Source organism: Arachis hypogaea, chromosome 7 (genome assembly GCF_003086295.3).
Source record: "Arachis hypogaea cultivar Tifrunner chromosome 7, arahy.Tifrunner.gnm2.J5K5, whole genome shotgun sequence".
In the NCBI taxonomy this organism is placed as follows: domain Eukaryota; kingdom Viridiplantae; phylum Streptophyta; class Magnoliopsida; order Fabales; family Fabaceae; genus Arachis; species Arachis hypogaea.
The window spans coordinates 37,681,605-37,702,819 of record NC_092042.1 but is presented as its reverse complement, the minus strand read 5'-3'; positions in this window follow the sequence as shown (position 1 = coordinate 37,702,819).

The following is a 21,215-nucleotide window of genomic DNA, read 5'->3' as shown; positions in this document are numbered from 1 at the left end:
TTGTTGGCTCCTGAAAGAATGATGAACAAGAGAAATATTATTGATGATCTGAAAAATCATAAAATTTATTCTTGAAGCAAGAAAAAGCAGTGAAAAAAAAGAAAAAAAAAGCAAAAGAGGTAGAAAAAACCAATAGCCCTTTAAACCAAAAGGCAAGGGTAAAAAGGATCCAAGGCTTTGAGCATCAATGGATAGGAGGGCCCAAGGGAATAAATCCAGGCCTAAGCGGCTAAATCAAGCTGTCCTTAATCATGTGCTTGTGGCATGTAGGTCCAAGTGAAAAACTTGAGACTGAGTGGTTAAAGTCGTGATCCAAGGCAAAAGAGTGTGCTTAAGAACTCTGGACACCTCTAATTGGGAATTTTAGCAAAGCTAAGTCACAATCTGAAAGGGTTCACCCAGTTATGTGTCTGTGGCATTTATGTATCCGGTGGTAATACTGGAAAACAAAGTGCTTAGGGCCACGGCCAAGACTCATAAAGTAGCTGTGTTCAAGAATGTACATACTAAACTAGGAGAATCAATAATACTATCTGAATTCTAAGTTTCTATTGATGCCAATCATTTTGAATTTCAAAGGATAAAGTGAGATGTCAAAAATGTTCAGAAACAAAAAGCTACTAGCCCTGCTCATCTAATTTGAATCTGAACTTCTCTTAAAACTCTGAGATATTATTTCTTCTTAGTTTCTTTCTATCCTATTTTATTTATCTAGTTGCTTGGGGACAAGCAACAGTTTAAGTTTGGTGTTGTGATGAACGGATATTTTATATGCTTTTTGGGGGTAATTTCATATAGATTTTAGTATGTTTTAGTTAGTTCTTAGTATAATTTTATTAGTTTTTAGGCAAAATTCATATTTCTGGACTTTACTATGAGTTTGTGTGTTTTTCTGTAATTTCAGGTATTTTCTGGCTGAAATTGAGGGAGCTGAGAAAAAATCTAATTTAGGCTGAAAAAGGACTGCTGATGCTATTGGATTCTGACTTCCCTGCACTCGGAATGGATTTTTTGGAGCTACATGAGTCCAACTGGCACGCTCTCAATTGGGTTGGAAAGTAGACATCCAGTGCTTTCCAGCAATGTACAATAGTCCATACTTTGAACGAAGATAGACAACGTAAACTGGCGTTCAACGCCAGTTCTATGTTGCAGTTTGGCGTTCAGCGCCAGAAACAGGTTGCAAGTTGGAGTTCAACGCCAAAAACAGGTTACAACCTGGCGTTCAACTCCAGAAACTGCCCAGGCACGTGAGAAGCTTAAGTCTCAGCCCCAGCATACACCAAGTGGACCCCAAAAGTGGAATTCTGCACTATCCATCTTAGTTTACTTATTTTCTGTAAACCTAGGTTACTATTTAGTATTTAAACAACTTTTAGAGACTTATTTTGTATCTCATGACATTTTTAGATCTGAATTTTATACTCTTTGATGGCATGAGTCTCTAAACTCCATTGTTGGGGGTGAGGAGCTCTGTAGCGTCTCGATGAATTAATGCAATTATTTCTATTTTCCATTCAAACATGCTTGTTCCTATCTAAGATGTTCATTCGCGCTTCACTATGAAGAAGGTGATGATCCGTGACACTCATCACCTTCCTCAATCCATGAACGTGTGCCTGACAACCACCTCCGTTCTACATTAGATTGAATGAGTATCTCGTAGATTCCTTAATCAGAATCTTCGTGGTATAAGCTAGAATTGTTGGCGGCATTCATGAGAATCCGGACAGTCTAAACCTTGTCTGTGGTATTCTGAGTATGCTTCAAGGATTGAATGGCTGTGACGAGCTTCAAACTTGCGATTGTTGGGCGTAGTGACAGACGCAAAAGGATCAATGGATCCTATTCCGACATGATCGAGAACCAACAGATGATTAGCCGTACTGTGATAGAGCATTTGGACCATTTTCACCGAGAAGATGGGAAGTAGCCATTGACAACGGTGATGCCCTACATACAGCTTGCTATAGAAGGAGCCTTGCATTTATGAAAGTGAGAAAGCATTATGTTGCAAGAATTCAGAGGACAAAGCATCTCCAAAACTCCAACATATTCTCCATTATTGAGTAACAATTACTTATTCCAAAAACTTTCATTTTTTACAATTAAATTTAAAGAACCTTATTGGCATCCTGACTAAGATTAATAAGATAACCATAGCTTGCTTCATACCAACAATCTCCGTGGGATTGACCCTTACTCACGTAAGGTATTGCTTAGACGACCCAGTGCACTTGCTGGTTAGTTGTGCAGATTGCAAAAGTGTGATTGCAATTTCGTGCACCAATAGTCCAAACCGACAATTAAATCCCAAAACCAAAGTTTAAATTCAAACAATAAAATTAACCGAGAGTAATTAAACATCGGGTCGTTCTCCCTCGGACAATGCAAATAAGGTGCCACACTTTCAATTGTCAGGAAAAAGGGGTTTTGCAATCAAAGAATGAAAGATTAAAAGAACTTAAGAAATTAAAGAACTAAGGAATGATCAAAAAGGAAATTAATGCAATTAAAAGGAGAAGATAAGGTTGAAACTAGTGAAAATGCTATAAATGCATAAAAGAGCCTTGACTTGGGAATGAGAATTAAGGAATCCTATGATTGTCATAATCACAACTATGGCAAATATGATGAGTCGATCTCGCTTTTTCAACCCCTAACATCGAGGAGTAACTCAAGCAAGCATAATTGGCCTTAATCCATAAGTCCTAGCTAACTCACCAATTAACTTGGTGAAAAGCAAGCGTCTATGGAAACAAGAGTCAACTAGCTACCCAAGAATTGACACTAAATGTCGGACATTATGACTCTAGTATCCTAGGAACGCAAATCCCAAGCCAAGATGTGAAAATCTATTCACAATCTAAAGTTGGCATTTTCACAAACACCTTATGGGCATAAAAGAAGAACATGGAAGATTGCAAGGAAAAATGTAAAACTATAACCAACTATTCACAAAATCAACACTAAACATTCAATCAAGCAAATATAAAGCATGAAACATTAAAGTCATCAATCAACACTTCAAGAAACCAAAATTGCATGTATAAACCAAATAACTTGAACTGTAAGGGAAATGAAAGCAAAAGTGATGTAATTAAAGAGAAGATTAAAGAGTACTTACAAAAGATGAGCAAAAATCCAAAATCAAGACTTGCTATAAAATATTACAATGGAAATTTAACAAACCCTAGGAGAGAAATGAAGAAAACTACCCTACACTACTCCTACTCCTAAAACTATGGAAAAAATGTAATAAAATTATGTTCTAAGTCCTAATTACTAATTTCTTTCATTTGGCTTCATTTCCCCTTGATATAGCACTTCCATTCAGCTACTAGCCTACCAAAATTGGGCCAAAAGGCCCCAAAATCGCGGATCACATGTTTCTTTAATGAATCCACCTTGCGTACACACACTTCGCTGAATGTTCACTTGTGCATATGCACAAAGGGTTCTATGCACGCACACATGATGAATTCCCTCTTGTGCGTACGCACGTAGGATTGTGCGCACGCACACTTCAGTGTGTGCTTCCTCCTTGTTTTCTTCATGTGTTTTTCCTTAGTACATACTTTCTTCCACTTTTACCAAGCCATTCATGCCTCTACGATTCAAAATCACTCACAAAACATATCATGGCATCTAATAGAAAAAGTGAGATTAAAATCACTAATTTAAGCACAAAAATGCATGTTTTCATATTTAGGTTCAATTTAGGGATGAAACACAAAAGTATGCTATTTCAGTGAATAAATGTGAGTTTATGCGATGAAATCTGTCCAATTCAAGCCAAAATATATCATCAAATATGGATTCATCACTAACCCATTCAACTGAGGAGTCTTCTGATGTCTTATACCATGCTCTTTAGAATAAGCATCAAATGGACCTGAGTACTCACCACCATTGTCAGTACGAATGCAATTCAACTTCTTCCCAGTTTCTCTTTCAACAAAAGCTTGAAATTGCTTGAACACATTCAAAACTTAATCTTTGGTCTTCAAAGTGTAAACCCATAATTTCTAGAATGATCAGCAGTAAATGTTACAATATAGATAGACCTTCCAAGTGTTCTTGTCTTCATCGGCCTACATACATCTGAAAGCACCAAGTCAAGTATCTTTGGCTTCCATGAAGGTGGTCTTAAAAGAAATCCTATTTTGTTTCCCAGCAAAGCAATGGTTGCACTTTTGCAAAGCAACCTTGCAACCAGATAAAAGATTCCTCTTGGATAACATATTCATGCCTTTCTCACTCATATGACATAATCTCTTATGCCATAAATCAGTTCCATCAATAAACTCAGTAGCAATAACAACATTTTTCACAATCTTTGCTTAACTTAAATAAAGAGTAGAGTGTCACGTACCTCTAGCAATAACCATGGAACCTTTGGTGAGCTTCCAACTATCACGAGAGAATGAACTATCCAAGTCTTCATCACACAACTTACCAACAGAAAGTAAGTTTAACTGAATATCTGGAACATGCTTCACACACTTCAAAGTCAACTTGGTACCGTTTGAGGTTTCTAAGCAAACTTGTCTAACACTGGCACATTTTGCAACACCTTGATGAGCTATTTTTAGATCACCAAAATTACCAAGAGTATAAGATGTAAATAAATCCTTCCTAGATGTAACATGAATAGAAGCACTACTAACAATCATCCAACTAGTGCTATTATCAACAAGGTTAACAAATTCAAACTCCTCAACAACAAGAAAACCATCATGAGTTACATTAACCTTGTCCTCATTGCTATCATCATATTTATTTTTGCTCTTTTCTTTACTTGCCTTGGCTTTCTCCTTCTTTAGCTTCCAACAATATTTCTTCACATGTCCCTTTTGACCACAACGATGAAATTCAATATTTTTATACTTTTCTCGAGACTTGCTTCTGCTTTGATCTCTACTTTTAGGACCTCGAATTTTGTTTCTCCCCTTAGACTCAGAAACAAAAACATCTGAATGTGTAGTCCATGAACCTTGTAACTTTCTTCTCATTTCTACATTCAAAATACTACTCTTGGCAAAATCTATAGAGTTTACACCATCAGGACCAGAATTGGACAATGACATTCTAAAAATTTCCCACGAATTTGGTAAGGAGCCAAGAAGTAACAATCCTTGAACCTCTTTATCAAACTTGATACCCATGAAAGATAACTGATTCATTAATCCTTGGAAGTTATTCAAGTGATCTGTCATTGATGTCCCATTTGTATATTTCAAAGCCAAAAACTTCTTGATAAAAAATTTCTTGTTATTCCCGTTTTTCCGAGCATACAACTTCAAGCTTAATCCAAAGGGTCCGAGCATGTGTCTCTCCAACCCACTGTCTAATATATCCACAAACTTGTCTATGCAACAAAGCCCAATCATCATCAGATTTATCATTAGGCTTCTCTGTACCAAAAATTGGTTGATGAAAATTCTTAACATGAATTAAATCTTCCATCTTTGACTTCCACATATCATAATTAGGATCATTAAGAGTGATTATCCTACTAGTATTAGTATTAGCTTCCATTGTTCACAGAATCACAAGCCCAGAAAAATACCAACAAGCTCTGATGCTAGTATGAAAGAGCCTAGCAGTGGAAACAACATAAATATCCAACAAAATCAATATGGAAGAACTCACAACACAATATGGCAGCAACTATGAACAAGCAAATATAGCAAGTAAAGCAATAACAAGAACACACCGAGATTTTAACGTGGAAAACCCCCTCAATGTGAGAGGTAAAAACCACGAGTCGTCCAGACCGATGAAATAGCTCCACTATAATCAAATGATATACAAGAGAGTCTCAAACAAATAACAAAAATGTGTATATAACCAGCCAAAATATCAATCACCAAAGCTTACAAATGAGAAGCAAGAAGATGAAAAATACCCAAAAAATTAGAGCTGATGTTTGAAGCCTATTTCTCCCTTTGGAAATCTCCAATTAAAATCTCCACATTTCAAAATAAATAACAAGATGAGAAGAATCTGTATTCCAAATTTCACAATGATCCAATGGTGAAAGAATGAGAAACTACTGTTCAAATATTGCTGCTCTGTGTAAAAATAGAAAACCTATTTTCTCTCTTGCGAAGCCGATTTCTCCCATTGCAGACTTTCAATCAACATCTCCACCGTCCCGAATGAAGAACAAGATGAGGGAAACATGCAGTTCAAATTTCAAGCTGATCCAACAGTGAACAAATGAAAAACTGCTATTGAAATTTACTACTTTACATAAAATAAAAATTCTATTTTTCCACTTCTCTCTCACTTTTTGGCTACTCTCTTGCACTTCCAAAAGACTCCAAAAAGTATGATTAGAGTAGAGACATTAGGGTGAAAGATTATACCCCAAAAAATTGAGCTTGGGCCTCATAAAGGGGAGAAGAAACTCAACAATTTTTCATAGAGTATTGAGTAGTTTAGCAAAGCAGAAGATTACAGTAGTTTTAAATCGCCACAATTTGCAATTTTTTTAAGGTGTTGCAAGATGTATTTTTAATACATTTAATATTATGAAACTTTTATTTATTTTCTTTTTCTATTCTTGAGTCTTCTCAAGAATCGCATCTCAGGTGGTTTGGACATGTGAGAAGAAGACCGACAGAACACCTGGTCAGAGGGTGGATGTGATGGAAGATGAACAAGGGGTAAAAGGCAAAGGAAGACCTAAGAAAACCATCCATAAGATGGTTAAACGAGATCTACTTGTAAACGATCTTTCTGTAGACATGATACATGACAGAGTTCAATAGCGTTGTTTGATTCATGTAACTGACCTCTAGTGGGACAAAGTTTTATTGTTGTTGTTGTTTATTTTCGAGTCTTCTCAAGTATTTTTAAGAACATTCCTTTACAAAATTCTTTAAAATGCTAACTTAATCACTAACTGAAATATATATTATTCTTTTTAAAATTAAAATAATTTATATAGGATAATGTTTTTGCTCGCAATGATTTGAAAACAAATTCAATTGCAATAAGCACTTATATTTACCACGTCTATGTCTATGTGATCTAGTTAGAGTGTGCTTAGTTCTGAAAATAGATAAGACAAGATATTAAAAATAAATTATAAAAGACACAAACACAAAAATTAATATTTTTGTATTTTGTTTACTAATAAATTAGAATAAATTATGAAAATTTAATTTATTTTAATTTTTTATTTAAAAAATTTAAAAAATATAATAATAATAATATAATTATAAAAAATTAATTAAAATAATAATAAATAAAAATAAAATATATTTTTATTAATATTTTAATTTTTTTAAATACAATATTTTTATTTATATTTATTAAATACGATTTTGTATTTTTGCAAAATATTATAAACAAACCTAGCCTATATGTTATCCGTGATGTCTCTGTGTCTTCATCATCTTTTGTTTGGCTATGTTTGCAGTCGTGCCAAGTCGAAATTATATTGACATTATTAAAAAAAAAAAAAGCACAAAGTAAAAACAAGAATCCACACATTATCGATGTCCCCAGACACCTACTCGGCTATATTATATTTCTAGTGGAGAAATGATTGTTAATCGCCACAAACGTACAATTCTGTTCCATTGAAAAAGTTGTTTGGTCTTGATATTTATGTGCAGTTGGCTGAAGCTGAAGGTTCCTTTAATATATTATATTTGTCCTCATATTTTAATTTGTTTGGGTGTGATTGAAGAGTTATTTAATATATGGCACATGAAATTTACATAAGAAAGCACTCCACGTATATATATTTTATAAAAAATGTTATTTATACACTAAAATCAATCATTAAATAAAATCAGTTATTAATGTATCATATATAAATATATATGTAGTTTAATTTATTTTTAATGTATATTTATATTTTAACATGTATTTTATACTGATAACTGATTTTAATGATTGATTTTAGTGTACACCTAACATAACCTATATTTTATTTATGGAGGTGGAGGATGCATGATTAAGTCTACGGAACAACATGCAATTTTTGTGGTATTAAAAAATTAAGTGTGGATATGATATTTATGTATACAAAAGTTTTAAATTAGACCACAAAATATTGTAATCTTATCCATAAGGAAAATAGAATTTACCCAATAATATAGTGCACCTTGCAAAGATGGTGGAAAGTGAAATCATGATCGCAACAATATTTCAGTGGTGGTAGCCGGTGAAGGCTAGTACATCCTACAAGCATGACTACATAATTACATTATCTGAAATATAGTGGGATTCTTCATTAAATGGATATCGTCACACATAATTATTTAGTTGTGATATTATTTTAGCATCTAAAAATTAGTATAGTTAAACGACATCTAATTAGAATACGAACTATATATATATATATATATATATATATATATATATATATATATATATATATGTTGTTTTCATGTTTTCAAAATAACATTTATAATATACTTTCAATATTAGAAACGCTATTTTCTTATTCTTTTCTGTATACAAAGCCGACACATTCAAATTAATGATTCCATAATAAGGTGGGAAGATCATTTCAATTATATATCGCATTCAATTATAAATAAGAGTGAACCGGATCAATTTACAAATAAAAGTAATAAGTATACATAAAAACAATGCTTTCCATATTTAATAGCTTGTGATTTCATATTAGTACTTTTAACATTTATTTTTGTGATTATTATGGAGACTATTTTGATATGCAAAAGAAATTTACAAGTAATGATATTTTATCCGTACATATATTGCCCTATTTGGTGTCTATACAAACCATTTTTGCTTTAAGAGTCAAAATTATAAAAGAAAAATTAAAGGCAAAAAAATGAAAAAGAGATTTTTTTAATAAAAAATTTGGCTAATACATAAAAAATGCAATGTTTATAAGGTGGTGTGTTATGTTAATTAGGACCGCGTTTGTTTTTGAGAATAAGACAAAACAAGACATTGAGAACAAGATATAAAAGATAGGGACACAGAATTTAGTATTTTTGTATTTTGTTTGGTGATAAAGTAGAACAAATTATAAAAATCTAATTTATTCTCTTTTTTTTCATTCAAAAATTTTGCGAAGAAAAATATAATAATAAAAATATAATTATGAAGAATTAACAAGAATAATAAAAAAAATAAGTTGTATCTTTTGTTAGTTTCTTTGTGTTATTTTTGTCCAGATAGACACAAAATATACCAATTCAGTATCTCTAGATACAATATCATTGTCCATGTCTTATCTATCAAATACGATTTTGTATTTCTGTGTCCCTATCCTAGTGTTCCATTCTTATAAACAAACGCAGCCTAATTGTATATCCAGCCTAGACATAAGCAAAATGCATGGCATATGTCTATTATTTGGTTTAGCAAAATACAAGCTTTTTGAGACACACATAAAATTTATTATATCATTTTAAAGTACTATTTTAAACTTAGGACACAGATAGATCAATTATGAGAGATTATATTTTTTCATCTTGTTTATTCTTTTTTTTTTTTGTCTTGGGCTAAGTCCGAAAACCCTTGATGAGTCAAAATTGATACGTTCGAATATTGGCAAGTGTACTAAATCACATCAAGTAATATCACGGTGAGTGGATATCGTTTCTATGAGAATAATGGATTGAATCAAGTAACGTCTAGTTGAACCTTTAATTAGATCAATCAAACTTTTGCAAGAAGATTGTGAATCTTGAAGTAGCATAGAACAGTGAAGAAGTAGTTTGTTTCTGAATGAATGGATGCTTTTAAACTTGAAGAAGTAATCAGGGAATGACAAGTTAAAGGTTTCGGAGATGTTTAACTCTTAGAAAAAATAATGCTTATATTTTCCTACTTTGACTCATGTAAAAAATATTTTCATGGAAAATCATTTATAACCAAATTCCAATTCCTTGGCAATACAATTTCTCTTAACTTAATCAATCACTAATTCCTTCCTCAACTCATTAAGAGAAAAGTTAAGCACGGTTTTGATTTAAAGTCACACAACTTTTAAAATATTATTCCTAGTCAAGTTGAAAATTATCAGAAAGTGTTTTAAGCTGATTTCGATATTAAATTTTTTAAAGTAATAACAGAATTCATGATAGAATTAGAATATTTTTTGATACTTTTAACCATTAAAGATGAAGAATGAGACTCAATCTTAAAAAAGTCGAAGAGCATGAATCAAAATAAAGAAAATACTTACGTTACTAATCTATAAAATCCAACAGAGCTCCTAATCTTTAACAGAGGAGGTTTAGTGTAACACCCTAATTAGCCTAAAGCCTTACCTCGCATTGTAAAGCAAAAGTTAATCAAAGGTTACGACAGTTCTAAGCTTTTACATATATTATATAGAAGGAATTGATAATATCTAGAAGACCAATGAAGAATATAGCTCAAAAATAGGATTTCAAAAGCGCAAAACGTACTAACGAAGCTACTAATTTTAAAGCATAAGAAACAGGTATAGAATAACAAAACACCATAGTATAATAGTATAATATCATAAGAAGCTAGCCATGTCTCACGGAGTTTAAGCCGGCTAGCCAGATACAAACCATATATGAAACCACACAGTAAAAAATAACTTATACAAGTTTTGTTCTCTCTATACAAGCCTTTAGGCCAAAGCAAAATAAAAAAGTGAGAGACATATATGTAATAAATCAAAAGACTCCAAAAGATATCCAGATCCTCCGCTCCTGTCACCAATCAGACAACTCACCGAGGTGGGTTGGGACCCGCATCTAAAAATACAACAGAAATATGGTATGAGAACCAGAAGTTCTCAGTATGGTAACTGGTGCACGAAAATTACACTCACACTATGTAATTCCGCAAAACTAACCAGCAAGTGCATTGGGTCATCCAAGTAATACCTTACGTGAGTAAGGGTCGATCCCACGGAGATTGCCGACTTGAAGTAAGCTATGGTTATCTTATTATTCTTAGTCAGGACATCAATAGTGGTTATTAGTTTTAATTGTGAAAAGTGAAAGAGCATGAAATGAATACTTGTTACGCAGTAATGGAGAATGGGTTGGAGTTTTGGAGATGCTCTGTCCTTTTGATTTTTGCTTTCCTACTGTCTTCTTCTTCACGCACGCAGGTCTCCTTCCATGGCAAGCTGTATGTTGGTGGATCACCATTGTCAATGGCTACCAGCCGTCCTCTCAGTGAGAAGGGTCCATGTACATGGTTAATCATCTGTTGGTTCTCACTAATGTTGGAATAGGATCCATTGATCCTTTTGCATCTGTCACCACGCCCAGCATTCATGAGTTTGAAGCTTGTCACAGTCATTCCTTTCCCGGATCCTACTCGAAATACTACAGACAAGGTTTAGACTTTTCAGATCTCAGGAATGCTGCCAATTGATTCTAGCTTATACCATGAAGACTCTGATCTCACAGATTTGAATGCTCTGTTGTCAGGAGAGGCAGTCAAACTCGTGAGCCAGGAACCCAAGAGACATCTATTCAATCTAAGGTAGAATGAAAGTGGTTGTCAGGCACGCGTTCATAGGTTGATAATGGTGATAAGTGTCACGGATCATCACATTTATCCTGTTGAAGTGCAAATGAACATATTAGAATAGAAACAAGCGTGATTGAATAGAAAATAGAAATAATTGCATTAATTCATCGAGACACAGCAGAGCTCCTCACCCCCAACTATGGGGTATAGAGACTCATGCCGTCAAAGATACAAATTCAGATGTAAAAATGTCATGTGGTACAAAGTAAATCTCTAAAAGTAGTTTATATACTCAACTAGTAACCTAGGTTTACAGAAAATGAGTAAACTAAGATAGATAGTGCAGAAATCCACTTCTGGGGCCTACTTGGTGTGTGCTGGGCTGAGCATTGAAGCTTTCACATGCATAGGCTATTCTTGGAGTCAAACGCTAGTTTGTAACCTGTTTTTGGCGTTTAACTCTAGTTTGTAACTTGTTTTTGGCGTTTAACGCCAGAATAGGGCAGAAAGCTGGTGTTGAACGCCAGTTTGCGTCATCTAAACTTGGGCAAAGTATGGACTATTATATATTGCTGGAAAGCCTGGATGTCTACTTTCCAACGCAATTGAGAACGCGCCATTTAGACTTATGTAGCTCCAAAAATTCCGTCTCGAGTGCAGGGAGGTCAGAATCCAATAGCATCTACAGTCCTTTTTTAGCCTTTAAAACAGATTTTTGCTCAGGTCCCTCAATTTCAGCCAGAAAGTACCTAAAATCACAGAAAAACACACAAACTCATAGTAAAGTCCAGAAATGTGATTTTTGCATAAAAACTAATTAAAATGTACTAAAAAGTAGCTAAATCCTACTAAAAACTATATGAAAACACCTCCAAAAAGCGTATAAAATATCCACTCATCACAACACCAAACTTAAACTATTGCTTGTCTCCAAGCAACTAGATAAATAAAATAGGATAGAAAGAAAATCAAGAGACAATTTCAGAGTTTTATATGAAGCTCAAATTCTAATTAGATGAGCGGGACTAGTAGCTTTTTGCCTCTGAACAGTTTTGGCACCTCACTTCATCCTTTGAAGTTTAGAATGATTGGCATCCAAAGGAACTCAGAATTCATATAGTTTTATTGATTCTCCTAGTTTAGTATGTTGATTCTTGAACACAACTACCTTTATGAGTCTTGGTCGTGGCCCTAAGCACTTTGTCTTCCAGTATTACCACCGGATACATAAATGGCACAGACACATAACTGGGTGAACCTTTTCAGATTGTGACTCAGCTTTACCAAAGCCTCCAATTATAGGTGTCCAGAGTTCTTAAGCACACTCTTTTGGATCACGACTTTAACCACTCAGTCTCAAGCTTTTCACTTGGACCTACATGCCACAAACACATGGTTAGGGACAGCTGGGTTCAGCCGCTTAGGCCAGGATTTTATTCCTTTAGGCCCTCCTATCAATTGATGCTCAAAGCCTTGGATCCTTTTTACCCTTTCCTTTTGGTTTTAAGGGCTACTGGCATTTTCTTTTCTCTCTTTTTTTCACTGCTTTTTCTTGCTTCAAGAATCAATTTTATGATTTTTCAAATTATCAATAACATTTCTCTTTTTCATCATTCTTTTAAGAGCCAACAGTTTTAACATTCATAAACAACAAGATAAAAAATATGCACTATTTAAGCATTCTTTCAGAAAATAAAAAGTATTGCCACCACATATAAATAATTAGAATTTTTCTTATTAAGAACTAAAAAAAGTTACCTCCTTATTCTAAAAATATCTGCTATTTCATTCATGTTTAATGATGATGAGAAAAATAAATTATAGCTTACTTGGAGATGATAAAAATAAAAATAAAAATATTAACTACTACTACTCATATGACTCCTAAAATAGATTTCTAATAGCAGAAGTTATCACAGAGTTAAGATTAGGACTCAACAACCTTTATTTTGGGAGATAGATGCTCCTTCAATTTGTGGGTTGTTTGGATCTTCAAGAGAAAGCTTCTGGCGCTTCAGCTCCTGTAGTTCATGCCCTTGCTTTTCCTGTTCCTTAAGCAGTTTGCAGATCATACTATTTTGATTCTGCTATTCTTCCTTAAGTTGATCCATAGTTTCTTTTAGCTTGGTGACAGATGCTTCTAGGCGGGTCCAGTAGTCAATCTGAGGGATTTCTGGGAGGAACTCCTGCGCCCTCCTTTTGATGGAGTTTTCTTGTACTTGTTGTCCCTCCATTGACTTCTTGGTGATTGGATGTTCGATTGGGATGAACTCATCTACTCCCATCTTCACCCCAGCCTCTTTACATAGCAGAGAAATCAAGTTTGGGTAAGCCAATTTGGTGTCCTTGGAGTTCTTATTTGCAATTATGTAGAGCTCACAAGAAATTAGTTGATGAATCTCCACTTCGTTTCCTTGCATAATACAATGGATCATCACTGCTCTCTTGATTGTGACTTCAGAGCAGTTGCTGGTAGGCAGTATGGAACACCCAATGAAATCCAGCCAGCCCCTAGCAACAGGTTTGAGATCCCCTCTCTTGAGTTGGTTTGGAACACCTTTTGTGCTGGTTGTCCACTTGGTTCCAGGGATGCATATGTCCTCTAGAATTTGGTCTAAGCGTTTATCATCACACACCATTCTCCTATTAAAAGATTCAGGATCGTCTTGTAGTTGAGGCAGCTTGAAGACCTCTCTTATTTTGTCAAGGTGGAAGTAAATCATCTTCCCTCTGACCATGCTTTGAAAGGTATAAAAAGCGGTTCTAGTCATTCTCTGCCTCTCTGTTTGCCACAGATTTGAGTAGAATTCCTGAACCATGTTTCTACCCACCTTTGTCTCGGGATTAGCTAGAATTTCCCAACCTCTGTTTTGAATCTGCTCTTGGATCTCTGGATATTTGCCTTCTTTCAGATCGAATTTAACTTCCGAGATCATTGACCTTAGACCCATTATTTTATGGTAATGGTCCGAATGTTCCTTGGTTAAGAACCTCTCTTGATTCCAAAGTGATTTTGGATTATTCTCTTTCTTGCCTCTTGAAGTGGTTTGTTTTTCCTTAGGAGCCATGATCTTAGTGAGTCTTAGCTCACTGATCACGCAAAACACACCAAACTTAGAGGTTTGCTTGTCCTCAAGCAAAAGAAAGGAAAAGAGAGGAGAAGGAGGAGAGCCAAATTCGAATTGTGGAGGAGAGTGGGTGGCCGAATGTTAATTTAAAAGGGAGGGGTGGGTTTGAAAATTTTTGAAAAAGATATGATAGAAGATATGATTTGTAAAAAGATAATTATGATATGCAAAATATGTAATTTTAAAATTGAAAAGATAAGAGATAGTTTTGAAAAAGATAAATCTAAATTTGAAAAGATAGTACGATGAGTTAAAAAATATTTGAAAAGATATTAGAAAGATATATGAATTTTGAAAAAGATTTAAAACGAAATTAAAAAGATATATGAATTTTGAAAAAGATTTGAAAAGAAGAAAATATTTTTAGGATTAGAAGTTATTTTTGAAATTTGAAATTGAAAGATGAGGACTTGTAATATGTTTATGCAAGAAATTATGGATGAAAACATAAAAAAAAATAAAAAAAATTTGAGTTGGAAAACAAAATTACCTCCCCTCCACGTTCCTGGCGTTAAACGCCCAGGAGTTGCTTGTTTTGGGCGTTTAATGCCAATTTGATGCTTGTTTTTGGGCATTTAATGCCGTACCTGGCTGGCGTTAAACACCAGAAAGTCTTTATCACTGGGCATTTTTCTAAACGCCCAGGATGCTGCAGTTCTAGCATTAAATGCCCAGAATGGCACCCATTATGGCGTTAAACACCCAGAATGGTGCCCATTTTGGCGTTTAACGCCCAAAAGTGCCTCTTACTGGTGTTTTCATGCCAGTGAGCTTATTTTCTCTGCTTTCTGCTCTGAATCCTTCTGTAACTCTGTGAACTCCTGTAAATGAGAATTAGTTCTGATGATAATTTATTAAACTCCTATAATTATTATTTAAATAACAAATAAACTACAGTAATGGCTGGGTTGCCTCCCAGCAAGCGCTTTTTTATTGTCTTTAGCTGGACCTTACTGAGCTTTAATCTAGCCTCAGTTTTGAGCATTCTTGCTCAAAATTGCTTTCAAGATAATGTTTGACTCTCTGTCCATTAACAATGAACTTTTTGTCAGAATCAATATCCTGAAGCTCTACATATCCATATGGTGACACGCCTGTAATCATATATGGTCCTCTCCGATGAGATTTTAGTTTCCTAGAGAATAGCCTTAGCCTAGAGTTAAATAGTAGAACCTTTTGTCCTGGCTCAAAGACTCTGGATGACAGGTTCTTATCATGCCATCTCTTTACTTTCTCCTTGTAAATTTTGGCATTTTCAAAAGCATTGAGTTTGAATTCCTCTAGCTCATTCAGTTGGAGCAATCTTTTCTCTCCAGCTAATTTAGCATCAAGGTTTAAGAATTTGGTTGCCCAGTAGGCTTTATGTTCCAGTTCCACGGGCAGGTGAAAGGCCTTCCGACACACAAGCTAGTATGGAGAGGTTCCCATAGGAGTCTTGAATGCTGTTCTGTATGCCTATAGAGCATCATCCAAGCTCTATGCCGAATCCTTTCTACGGGCAATTACAATCCGTTCCAGGATTCTTTTTAGTTCTCTATTAGAGACTTTAGCCTGCCCATTGGTCTGTGGATGATATGGGGTTGCCACCTTGTGGCTGATTCCATATCGGACCATGGCAGTATAAAGCTATTTATTGCAGAAATGAGTGCCTCCATCACTGATTAGAGCTCTAGGGACACCAAATCTGCTAAAGATATATTTCTGGAGGAACTTCAGTACTATCTTAGTATCGTTAGTTGGTGTTGTAATTGCCTCCACCCGTTTAGATACATAGTATACTACCACCAGAATGTAAATATTTGAGTATAATGGTGGGAAAGGCCCCATGAAGTCAATACCCCATACATCAAACAACTCAATCTCTAAGATCCCTTGTTGAGGCATGGCATAACCATGAGGCAGATTACCAGCTCGCTGGCAACTGCCACAGTTAAGTACAAACTCTCGGGAGTCTCTATAGATTGTAGGCCAGTAGAACCCACATTGGAGGACTTTGGTGGCTGTTCGCTCACCTCCGAAATGTCCTCCATATTGGGATCCTTGGCAATGCCATAGGATCTTCTGCGCCTCTTCTTGAGGCACGCATCTATGGATTAGTCCGTCTGCGCATCTCTTAAAGAGATATGGTTCATCCCACAAGCAGTATTTTGCATCAGAAAGTCCTGCTGAACTCCTTGGGAATGAATCTTGCAGCTTTATAGTTTGTGATGTCTGTAAACCATGGCACCTCCTAAATGGCAAAGAGTTGCTCATCTGGAAAGATTTCAGAGATCTCAGTGAGGGGTAGAGACATCCCTTCTACTAGTTCTATCCGGGACAGGTGATCTGCTATTTTATTCTCTGTCCCTTTTCTGTCTCTTATTTCTATATCAAACTCTTGCAGAAGCAACACCCATCTTATGAGCCTGGGTTTTGAATCCTGCTTTGTAAGTAGATATTTAAGAGCAGCATGGTCAGTGTACACAATCACTTCTGATCCTACCAAATAGGATCTGAACTTGTCAATGGCATAAATCACTGCAAGTAATTCCTTTTCTGTGGTTGTGTAATTTTTCTGTGCGTCATGTAGAACACGGCTGGCGTAGTAAATGATGTGTAGAAGCTTGTCATGCCTCTGTCCCAATACTGCACCAATAGCATGGTCACTGGCATCACACATTAGTTTAAATGGTAATGTCCAGTCCGGTGCAGAAATGACAGGCGCTGTGACCAGCTTAGCCTTCAGAGTCTCAAAGGCTTGCAAACACTCTGTGTCAAAGACACATGGTGTATCGGCAGCTAGCAGGTTACTCAGAGGTTTTGCGATTTTTGAAAAATCCTTTATAAACATCCTATAGAATCCTGCATGTCCCAGAAAACTTCTGATTGCGTTAACATTGGTGGGTGGTGGTAATTTTTTGATTACCTCCACCTTAGCTTGATCCACCTCTATGCCTTTGTTCAAAATTTTATGCCCAAGGACAATTCCTTCAGTCACCATAAAGTGACATTTTTCCCAGTTTAAAACCAGGTTAGTCTCTTGGCATCTTTTCAGAACAAGTGCTAGATGATCAAGACAGGAGCTGAATGAGTCTCCAAATACCGAGAAGTCATCCATGAAGACTTCCAGAAATTTTTTCACCATATCAGAGAAGATAGAGAGCATGCATCTCTGAAAGGTTGCCAATGCATTACACAGACCAAATGGCATCATTCTATAGGCAAATACTCCAGATAGACATGTGAATACTATTTTCTCTTGATCCTGGGGATCTACTGCAATTTGGTTGTAGCCTGAGTAGCCATCCAGAAAGCAGTAATAATCATGACCTGCTAGCCTTTCTAGCATTTGGTCTATGAATGGTAAAGGAAAATGATCCTTTCTGGTGGCTATATTGAGTCTTCTGTAGTCAATACACATACGCCACCCTGTAACTGTTCTTGTAGGAACCAGTTCATTTTTTTCATTATGAACCACTGTCATGCCTCCCTTTTTGGGTACAACTTGGATAGGGCTCACCTAGGGGCTATCAGAAATGGGATAAATAATCCCAGCCTCTAGTAATTTAGTAACCTCTTTCTACACCACCTCCTTCATGGCTGGATTCAGCCGCCTTTGTGGTTGAACCATTGCTTTGGCATTATCCTCTAGTAGGATCTTGTGCATGCATCTGGCTGGGTTAATGCTCTTGAGATCACTAATGGACCACTCAAGAGCTGTCTTGTGTGTCCCTAGCACCTGAATTAGTGCTTTCTCATCCTGTGGCTCTAAGGCAGAGCTTAAGATTACAAAAAACGTTTTACCTTCTCCCAGAAATACATATTTCAGGGATGGTGGTAGTGGTTTGAGCTCGGGTTTAGGAGGTTTCTCCTCTTCCTGAGGAATTCTCAGAGGTTCTTTTATTTCCTCTGGTTCTTCCAGATCAGGCTGGATATCTTTAAAGATATCCTCTAGCTCTGATTCGAGACTCTCAGCCATATTGATCTCCTGTACCAGGGAGTCAATAATATCAACACGCATGCAGTCTTTTGATGTGTCTGGGTGCTTCATTGCTTCAATAGCATTCAGCCTAAACTCATCCTTATTGACTCTCAAGGTTACTTTCCCTTTTTGGATGTCAATGAGGGTTCGTCCAGTTGCTAGGAAAGGTCTTCCTAGAATGAGAGTTGCACTCTTGTGCTCCTCCATTTCTAGCACTACAAAATCAGTGGGAAAGGCGAATAGCCCAACTGTGACAATCATGTCTTCAATCACGCCTTATGGGTGTTTAATGGAACCATCAGCAAGTTGAAGACATATCCTGGTTGGTTTGACCTCTTTAGTCAAGCCAAGCTTTCTGATAGTGGATGCAGGGATTAGGTTGATACTTGCCCCAAGATCACATAGAGCTGTCTTGGTACAGGTACCCTCTAATGTGCATGGTATCATAAAGCTTCCAGGATCGTTAAGCTTCTCTGGTAAGCTCTTTAAAATGATTGCACTGCATTCTTCAATGAGAAAAACTTTTTCAGTTTCTCTCCAATCCTTCTTATGACTTAAGATCTCTTTCATGAACTTAGCATATGAGGGTATTTGCTCAAGTGCCTCTGCAAACGGAATCTTGATTTCAAGAGTCCTGAGATAGTCTGCAAAGCGGGCAAATTATTTATCCTGTTTCGCTTGGCGGAGTTTCTGAGGATAAGGTATTTTGCCTTTGTATTCTTCAACCTTGGTTGCTGTAGGTTTATTTCCTATAGAGGTAGGTTGAGAAGCCTTCTTGAGGGAGTTATTATCAGCACTTGCAAGTGTCTGACCCCTCATAGGCGTTTGAACGCCAGGATTGGGGGATGGATTAGAATTAATGCCAGATTCCCTCCCTTTTCTGGTGTTTGAACGCCAGAACTGAACATGGGTTGGGCGTTTAACGCCAATTTTTCTCCCTTTTCTGGCATTTGAACGCCAGAACTGGGTGTCCACTAGGCGTTTAACGCCAATTTTCACCCTTTTCTGGTGTTTGAACGCCAGAATCATTCCTTTCTGGGCTCTTACTGTCCTCAGAGGGATTCATTATCCTCTTGTTTAAAGCCTTGGATGTCTAGCCTTATCTGTGTCATCCTCTTAGGAGGGAAATATTGATTCATGAATTTGTCTGACAACTGTTTCCATGTTCTTATGCTAGCTTTATGTTGGTTATTTAACCACCTCTTAGCTTGGTCTTTTACAGCAAATGAAAATAGTAATAATCTGTAGACATATTGATCTACTTCCTTATCATGTACTGTGTCAGCAATTTGTAAGAACTGTGCCAGAAACTCAATAGGTTCTTCCTGTGGAAGACCAGAATACTGGCAATTTTGCTGCACCATGATAATGAGCTGAGTCCAAAAATGATGTTTAAAACCTCAAATTCTCACTCTAACTTTTTGGAATCAAATTTGGTAATATAACCACTTAATTAATCGGTTGGATTAATTGAGACTGTTACATTTAGTTACTCATGATAGAGAAGAAAAAGAAACCTAAACTAATAAGATGACGAATACACAGATACAGGATTCTCGATTGATGTCTTCTATGAGCCATGTTCACTTGTTTGTATCCTAGTGATGCGTGAGCATCTTTTCTATATTTTCTTAGTAATTTTAATATAGATTTATTAAGTTTTATGAGAATTTTAGTGTTTGAGGCATGTTTGGATGCTACTTTGATACACATTGTGGTTTTATTAATTTCAGGAAAGATTTGGGTGAGTTTGACAGAGTTCGTGCAGAAGAAAAAGGAAGAAAGTAGATGTTGTAAACCTTGACCTCCTCGCACTCCATTGAGCATAACTTGAGCTATTGAGATCTAATTGACGTAGTTCTAGTGGCATTAGAAAGCCAACTTCCGATGTTTTCTAATGATATATAATAGTCTATACTTTTCTTTTGTCATTACGATGCTAAACGCCATGACATTGGCGTTTAGTGCCACAAGTTTCGTAAAGTGTGCGAGCTCACTACCTCATGGGGAACTAAACGTCGAGCCTGGCGTTTAGTGCCAGGAAGACAGCAACATTGAAAAGCTTACTGCCTCGTGGGGTGCTAAATGCCGATTTTGGTGTTTAGCGCCAATAGCGTGGATCCAAGTTTTATGAAGAGGTTTCATTAGTTAGATTTGGGTCATATTTATTGTATTTTATTTTGCTTTAGTTATTTTTATTCCAAAACACAATCCTTTAGGTTTAATAATTATTGTTTTATTTAATTTAAAAATAAAATTAGGTTAAATATAAAAGAGAAAAGATTTAGCCCTTCAGGCTCTCTTCTCTCTTGGACCTCATTCCACATTTTACACATTTTTTAACCTTAGTTTTCTCTCAGAGTCATTAGCAACTAAACCTCCTTGGTTAAGGTTAGAAGCTATGTTTATTCTATGGATTGATACAATTACTACTTTATTTTAATTAATGTGTTGATTTAGTTTTAAGGATTACTTTATTTATCTCACTTGAATACTAGCTTGAAAGTAAATTTCTCGTAAATTGCTAATTGCTTGGACTTAATAGGATACGTGACATAGAATTCTCTTATATTTAAATAAATCACTAAGTAATTAGAGGTTTAGTCAATTACAGTTTGCCATAAAATGAATCTTGCATGATTAAAATAGTTGGTAATAAATATAAA